Source organism: Octopus bimaculoides, chromosome 25 (assembly GCF_001194135.2).
Source record: "Octopus bimaculoides isolate UCB-OBI-ISO-001 chromosome 25, ASM119413v2, whole genome shotgun sequence".
Taxonomy (NCBI): Eukaryota; Metazoa; Mollusca; class Cephalopoda; order Octopoda; family Octopodidae; genus Octopus; species Octopus bimaculoides.
Genome location: NC_069005.1, coordinates 23,525,504 through 23,534,035, shown reverse-complemented (window position 1 = coordinate 23,534,035; position 8,532 = coordinate 23,525,504). Strand labels below are relative to the sequence as shown.

At 35.4% G+C, this 8,532-nt stretch overlaps 1 protein-coding gene across 1 annotated transcript in view; it reads left to right on the top strand.

The window, feature by feature from the left end:
* Positions 1–8,532, top strand: part of LOC106884340 (receptor-type tyrosine-protein phosphatase R-like) — a 169,543-nt gene that overhangs the window by 119,343 nt on the left and 41,668 nt on the right. The gene's annotated exons all lie outside the window — the stretch shown is intronic.

Below are 8,532 nucleotides of genomic sequence, written 5' to 3'. Positions count from 1 at the left end.
AAAAGAGTAAAGAGTATATCCCAAGTATTCTACCTATTTTATGTTCAAACCAGCAAAATCTGACCTTTCACATTTACCTTGCAATGTCATTCTAAAAATAAACAATTGCATCATCAAAATCTCAAAGCTATGAGATGATGCAGGATTAATTCAAGACAATGTGAATTAAGAAGCATTACACTGTGTAACATGATTTTTGTCCTTGGGTAGCAACTGTTATTTCCTTTTTGAAAGTATGAAAAATGGCTAATATTTCCTTCAAACTTAGCCTTTATGATATTTACTCAAACCTCAAAGAATCACTCCCAACACATGGCTGTGATGCTCCCCCTCTACTCCTGCTCATCATCAAAGATGCACATATTATCTGCCACCAAGGGACATGCTCAACTGGTTATGGTCAAGCAACTGACAAGCAAATCTGTGGTATTGAGCAGAATATTTGCTATAATGATATTTCTGCTTCAGCAACTCAGCGCTGAATCGGTCTGAAATGTAATGGAAAACAGGTCAATTTCAAAGCATTGATGCCCAGGTCACAAGAGCAAAGTTTGAAGGGAATGGTAGTCATTTCCTTTGATTTCTAGATAGAAGCAAATTAGAAATAACACTTACTAACCAAAGACAAAAAAAAATGAAAATTTTGTAACACTGTTATATTTGGTTGGATTATGTGAACGCGAAACAGTTAAATGTCTTTATCTTATCTTCCTCACTATATTCCTAACCTAATACTCCTATGAACCTCATCTAGCTATGGAACCTCTAGCTTCAGTATCTTCTATATATAGTCTGTCTCTGGGTCTCTTTAACTCTTAGTCTTACTCTATTGTTGCTAATCTCTAGTCTCTGTTGAGTGATGCATTCTTCGTAGATCTATTTATACTATTTCCTGGTGAGTATGAAGTGTCTTTGATGGTCACCTCACTGGTAGGTGATGAAGTGGATGGCTGGTTTCTTGAAGTTACTGTAGCAAATGATGATGGCTTTAATATCAGACAACTCCAAAGACCTTGATTTCTCTTCATTTCAGAACCACTTGGCTTGGCTTGGTTGTATGTTTAAGAAGCTTTCCTCCCAACTATGTGGTCTTGGTTTCAGTCCCACTGCATGTCATCTTAGGCGAGTGTCTTCTACTATGGCCCCCAAGCTCAACCAAGCCTTGTAAGTGGATTTGGTTATTGAAACCCAAAAGAAGCCTATCATCATGTGTGTGCCTTTGTTCTGACGTCACATGATGGTTGTAAAATGAGTACAATGATCGTACTAGCAATGTTGTCCATTTCCAGTCTTTTGTGAAGAACACGTCTGGTCATGATGTAATGTCTCCTTGCTTGGAAACAGGTGAAGGTTGGTATGATGAATGGCATCTGGCCATAGGAAATCTGCTTCAACGAATTCCGTCTGACCCATAGCAAAGTGGATATTAAATAATGATGGTGGTGCTGGTGCTGGTGCTGCTGTTGCCACCATTATTGTAGTTCAACAATTGTGAACTATCAAATAATAATAATAATAATAATAATAATAATCCTTTAAACTAAAGGCACAAAGCCTGAAATTTGGGTGGGGAGGGGGTAAGTCGATTTCATCGTCCCCAGTGTTTCACTAGTACTTAATTTACTGACCCTGAAAGGATGAAAGGCAAAGTCAACCTCAGCAGAATTTGAACTCAGAATCTAAAGACAGACAAAATACCGCTAAGCATTTCACCCGGTGTGCTAACGATTCTGCCAGCTTGCTGTCTTAATAATAAAAATAATGATAATAATAATAATAATAATGATGATGATGATGATGATGATAACAACACGAACCCCAATCTTCAATATTTATTATTTATACTCTACACTAAAAAAGTAAGTTATGGATTTTTCTGTTTTTCTGGTACTGCAGTTTCATAATGGACGTCCATTCCAATTTTCAGAGAGTCACAGTACTTTGAAGTGCCTCCCCAAGAATTATATTATCCCAGCTGACCTACTATATGTATGCATGTGTTTGTGTATGTGTGTGTGTGTGTGTGTGCGTGTGTGACAACATCATTTTTTTTAACATCCTCTTTCCTATGTTTGCGTGGGTGAGTTGTAGTTTACTGAAGCAGATCTTTGGTGCTTGGATGCCCTTCCTGTTGGTGCGCGTGTGCACACACACACACACACACACGGAGGAATTTGTTTATCTATAATTTGATGTTCTACAATCACATTATGGAAGTAGTGCTATGTTAGTTATTTGAGTCACTTGCCAAACAAGTACAATATATATATATCTGTGTGTGTATATATATATGGGAGAATATATATATATATATATATATATATATATATATATTTACTTCACAAAATGTTACTCTGAATTTCAAGTGACTGATTATCAGACAGAAGCACGGAAATGAACTTATGAAACAATGCAATAGCTTTTAATGGTTTTAAATGATGCAATGAATATCATTTGGCAAATAATCAAATAAACATTGAAAGCTGATTGGATGAGGAGTTTCTGGTATTTCAAATTAACAGATTTAATTGGATAATGCAGTTGACTGTTGGCTACAAACAATACATACATTAATTTCAAATTTTGGCATAAGGTCAGCTAGTTTAAGGGACGGGGTAAGTCGATGTAATTATCGAGCCCAGTGTTCAACTGGTACTTGTTTTACTCACCCCGAAAGGATGGAAGGCAAAGTCGACCTTGACAGAAATTGAACTCAAAATGTGAAGATGACAAAATGCTGCTAAGCATTTTGCCCAGCATGCTAATAATTCTGCCAGCTCACTGCCTTAATAATATTGATAATAATGATGATGATGATGATAATCATACTATAACAATAATGATGGTAAAAGGAATTATAATAATAATCCTTTCTACTATAGGCACAAGGCCTGAAATTTTGGGGAAGGGGATAGTCGATTACATCGATCCCAGCACTCAACTGGCACTTATTTTATCAACCCCGAAAAGATGAAAAGCACAGATGACCCTGGCAGAATTTGAACTCAGAAAAAGGACAGACAAAGTTGCATACTTTGGAACAAAGTATAGAATTTCAGGGAAAGGAAAAGTTAATTACATCAACCCCTGTCCTTAACTGGTACTTATTTCATCGACCCCAAAAGGATAAAAGGCAAAGTCAACCTCAGCGGAATTTGAACTCAGAATGTGAAGACAGACAAAATGCTGCTAAGCCTTTTGCCTGGCTTGCTAACAGTTCTGCCAACCTGCCGACAATACATGCATGAATAACAAGTGAAATAAAGTAGAAAAAAAGGAATCCCTATTCATTTAGGTGAAGAGAAACATGGATGAATTATCACATAACACAGGTGACTTGTGTTGTGTATTGTTGTAGGCGGGCAAATACTGAATTATTGTGGAGGTGCATGGCATAGTGGTTAGGCTGTTGGACTCTCAGTTGTATGATTGTAGTTTCAATTCCTGGACCAGGCAATGTGGTAAAAATGTGGTTTTGTTGTAATGAGAGTTACAACGCCCCCTTGTGAGAGATAGACTGACCCAAGTAAAGTATAAATAGTAATGATCCAAGTGAGTTCAAAAGTTCAGAGTTCGGAGTCGAGTGAAGTTTGTGTTAGTTCACAGTGAAGTCAGGTGTCAGTTTGGTTAGTTCACAAGGAATATTGATTGTTGGTTTGTAAAGAGATTTGTTAGTTTGTTACATTGTTTATACTGTTGTCTGGTTATCTTATTTATTGTACATAACAAATTACATTACAACATCTGGCAACGAGGGAAAAAAAAAAAGTAAGCCATCACCAGACGGATTATTACAACATCTGGCAACGAGGGGAAAAAAAAAAGTAAGCCATCACCAGACGGATTATTACAACATCTGGCAACGAGGGTTTCAAAGCTCATGCTGGTTATTTAACAATTTGTTTGTGATACAACTTGTTAAATAATGGAAGGCCTATTAACTTCCATAGTACAGTTTTCATAATACATTTCGGACTCAATTAATGAATTCAGTTATAACCCAGAGGAGGGTATAACTTTTGCATCGTACTACAGAAGATATGAGGAAATTTTTAAAGTAAGACTGCAAATCATAGTCAGACGAACAAAAAGTGAAATTGTTATTGCAAAAATTAGCTCCGTTAGGGCATGAACATGACTGTAATTTCATATTGCCCCAAAAACCCAATGAAATTTCTTTTAAAGTAACAATAGAATTACTGTCTAAAATATTCAGTGATAAAACTTCTCTATTTAACACTCGAATGGAGTGTTGGAATATAACGAAACAAGAGAATGATGATTTTATCACATGCACAGGAACAGTGATCAGGATGTGTGAAAGTTTTAAACTCAAAGAACTTACACCTGAGATGTTCAAGTGTCTTATTTTTGTAGAAGGCCTTACAGCAAGTGAAGATACAGAAATCTGTACCAGGATTCATTCTTAATTGGAACAAGCAAACCAAGATCCAACCTTACAGTCTATGGCAGAAGAATGTCAAAGAATGGTAAACCTGAAACACAATGTAGAAAAATTTCAAGAAAAGGATTCCTCAAAAATACAGATATGCCAGTCGGAAAAAGTACAACCAAAAAAGAGCGTCACATCCTAATCCATGTTATGGAGGGGAGGGGGCATACATTTCAGAAAAGACTATCCATTTAAAAATCAAAAATGTTAAAGTTGCAAAAGAATTGGTCACAAGAGTTCAAACTGGAGAACAAAATTACGAAGGTCAAACATTAAAAATCCTAGAGTTCTCTCAGCAGAAACAAAAATCAACTCCCAAATAAAAAAATTTGTACACGTAAAAATAAATGGAATACATATTACACTTCTATCGGTTACCGGAAGTGATATTTCAATCATAAATATGGACACGTGGAAGAAAATAGGGAAACCTCTGTTGAGAAAAACAGTAAAATTTGCTCATAGCATGACAGGCAACAAACATTTTATAGGTGAAACGTGGACTAATGTCACATTTTGAGGGAAAACATGCAGGGTGAAAGTCTACGTCATTAAAAATGCAACCGATCTGTTTGGTACTGATTGGTTAGAATTATTCGATTTATGGGATCTCCCCATAAATCTCTACTGTTAAAACCTAAATAGTTGTCCCTCTAAAAATAATTTGTCTGAAGAGTTAAAGAGAAAGGTTTTTAAAATGTCTCTGCAAGTACTCTTGGACAAACTAGGTCTGTGCACAAAGACTGAAATGTGTTTCGAATTAGATGATAACGTTACACTGTGTTCAAACCTAATAGGAAAGTGCCGTTTGCAGCAATAAAGCAAATGGATGATGAGTTGAACAAATTGGCAAAAACCGGTATCATTGAAAAAGTAAATTTCGCGAAATGGGCAGCTCCAACTGTACGTATAAAAAAGAAAAATATCAAAATTAGGTTGTGTGCCAATTTTTCGACCAGTGAACCTTTATCTACTGCCGACCCCAGAAGATATTTTTACAAAACTAAACAGAAGAAAAATATTTTCAAAACTCGGTCTGTCTGACGCATATCTACAAATCAAAGCAGATAAAAAATGCTCAAAGCTGTTAACGGTCAACATGTACTACAACATGTACTACAACATGTACTACAACAGTTCTATGCATGGCTTTAATACTGAGATTGAAAGGCAGGAGCAAATTATGCCTACCTAATCTACAAAAAAATAAAATATTTTGCCTTTTATGCATAGTAATCAGAGTAACCTTCATAATTTTATTGAATTAGGAGCATATTTTGCCATAAAAGGAAAATGTTACTATCGATCTGTTTCATTCAGGGTAGGCACTGCCTACCTTGCCTACCCAGGCAGCATGTCCCTGATATGTATGTATGTGTGTTCATATGTCTGTTTGTATGTATGTATGTATGAATGAATGGATGACTGAATGAATGAGCAACTGTATTCCGCGTACGTAAATACCTTGATACATTTTGCTGCTAGAGATATTTCTCAAAGTCTAAACTTTAAAACAGATTTCAACAAACTTGTTAGAAAAAAAAAATAGAGGGGGAGGGAGAGAAAGTAGGGAAGGGAAAGAGTGAGAAAAATTCCCCCAAAAGGATTCTGGGATACACCTCTCAAATTTTCTGACATTCACAAAGTTCTGTAGGCATTCTTCAAGATGATTCCTATCTTTCTAAAAGAGAAAGACAATAGAAAGATTGCTGAAAGACAGATTAAACAATAATTTGACATTTTTCTAAAACAAAATTAATTCCAGTTACCAACAATAGTTTCTAGAATTTAAAAAAATAAAACTGAAAACGATAAAAATACAATTTTTACAAAAATTTGAGAAACTGCATAAGACAGAAACAAATTCAATGACTGACGAGATTTGATTGAAGATTTAATTGTAATAAACCAGATACGAATTCTGTTATCTGCATTTTCATCAGCATCGCAATCGTCATTGTCATCATAATTATAATCATCATCATCATCTTTCTGTTCATTGTCCTTGCTGTCATCAACTTCAAATTGATTGCCATCATAATAATCATCATAATCATCATCATCATCATCATCATCATCACTATCATCATCATCATCATCTTCCTCCTCCTCATTAGCATCATCACCATCTTCATTGTCTTTGCCATCATCATCATCATCTTCTTTGCTGTTGTGCTCATCATTAACATTATCATAATGATGATGATGATGATGATCATCATCATCATCATCATCACCAGCATTAGATCAGTATTTTCAATGTGGAACCCTATTCTGAACGTGAAACCAATTATTCTACCAAACTTACTACATCAGAAGTGTATATGTATATTCAATGATGGATATAGGTGCAGGAGTGGCTGTGTGGTAAGTAGCTTGCTTACCAACCACATGGTTCCGAGTTCAGTCCCACTGCGTGGTACCTTGGGCAAGTGTCTTCTTCTATAGCCTCGGGCCGACCAAAGCCTTGTGAGTGGATTTGGTAGACGGAAACTGAAAGAAGCCCGTCGTATATATGTATATATATATATGTATGTGTGTGTTTTTTGTGTCTGTGTTTGTCCCCCCACCACCACCATCGCTTGACAGTAGATGCTGGTGTGTCTTCGTCCCCGTAACTTAGCAGTTTGGCAAAAGAGACCGATAGAATAAGTACAAGGCTTACAAAGAATAAGTCCTGGGCTCAGTTTGCTCAACTAAAGGCGGTGCTCCAGCATGGCCGCAGTCAAATGACTGAAACAAGTAAATGAGTATTAATGTTTTATACATGGTTGTTAGACTTGTAATTGATTAGTAGCTTTAAGTGTTATTGGTTCCAACCATTTTTGGCGAGGTCCTCCATTGACCAACCAAGGAGGGATTTTCCTAGAACCATGCATGACGCTGCTGTAGAGGTGGATCAATTTCCCATGAGATTCAAGGAAGGCATTCAGACTAAAATTAGGGATTTTATCTTTTCCGGGAGAATTCCATTTGCTGGGTTTTTCTTCACTGTAGTCTCCTGACTTATTCAACAAAGATATTATTCCATATTTACTCTTTAATATGTTCTGAGTCTCTGACTTGCTGAGGAATCCAGGGAGCATCCAGATAGTGTTTTTTAGGGAGTGACCAAACTGATATCCAAAACTTTTTGCACTTCCTCATGAGTAACTGTGGTCTTGATATTTATATTAAGAAATAAAAGAAACAATTATTATCTGTATTATTATTATTATTATTGTTGTTGTTGTTGTTGTTGTATCATCATCATTATCATCATAGTTATTATAATTATAACAATAATAATAATAATAATAATAATTATTATTATTAGTAGTAGTAGTAGTAGTAGTAGTAGTAGTAGTAGTAGTAGTAGTATTAAGGCAGTAAGCTGGCAGAATCTTTACTGCACTGGGCAAAATGCTTCATGGCATTTCGTCTGTCTTTACATTCTTAGTTCAAATTCCACCGAAGTCAACTTTGCCTTTCATTCTATAGAGATTGATAAAATAAGTACCAGTTGATCACTAAGGTCGAGGTAATCAACTTATCCTCTTCCCATTATTATTATTATTATTATTATTATTATTATTATTATTATTATTATTATTATTATTATTATTATTATTTTATGTTTGACTTTTGCATTGTATTTGTACAAGTTGGATCCAAGTCTCACCCAGAGGCCTCAAGAGACAACAAGTTAGAAGTTCATGTAGGTGTTATGCCTAGGGTACCATATATTTGGATTTGTACATAGTGTTGTTCTAGAGAATGTTTAAGAAACCATAAGAAAATTATGTGTTTGTTTTAAGATTTGAGATCACCTAGACAGTATTTTACGTAGGATATGGACAGTTCCCATGAGCACTATCTTTTGAACTTCAGCCATTTTGAGCTAGGTAGTAATCAGCCCGTTTCGCTGTCATTCCCAGGGCACCTATGACAATAGGTATTGTTTTCGTCTTCAGATTCCACATTTTGCTAATTTCTATTTCAAGATCTTCAAGATCAGTTTTTGGTAGGTCTTATTATTATTATTATTATTATTAACCATTATTATTATTATTATTATTATTATTATTATTATTATTATT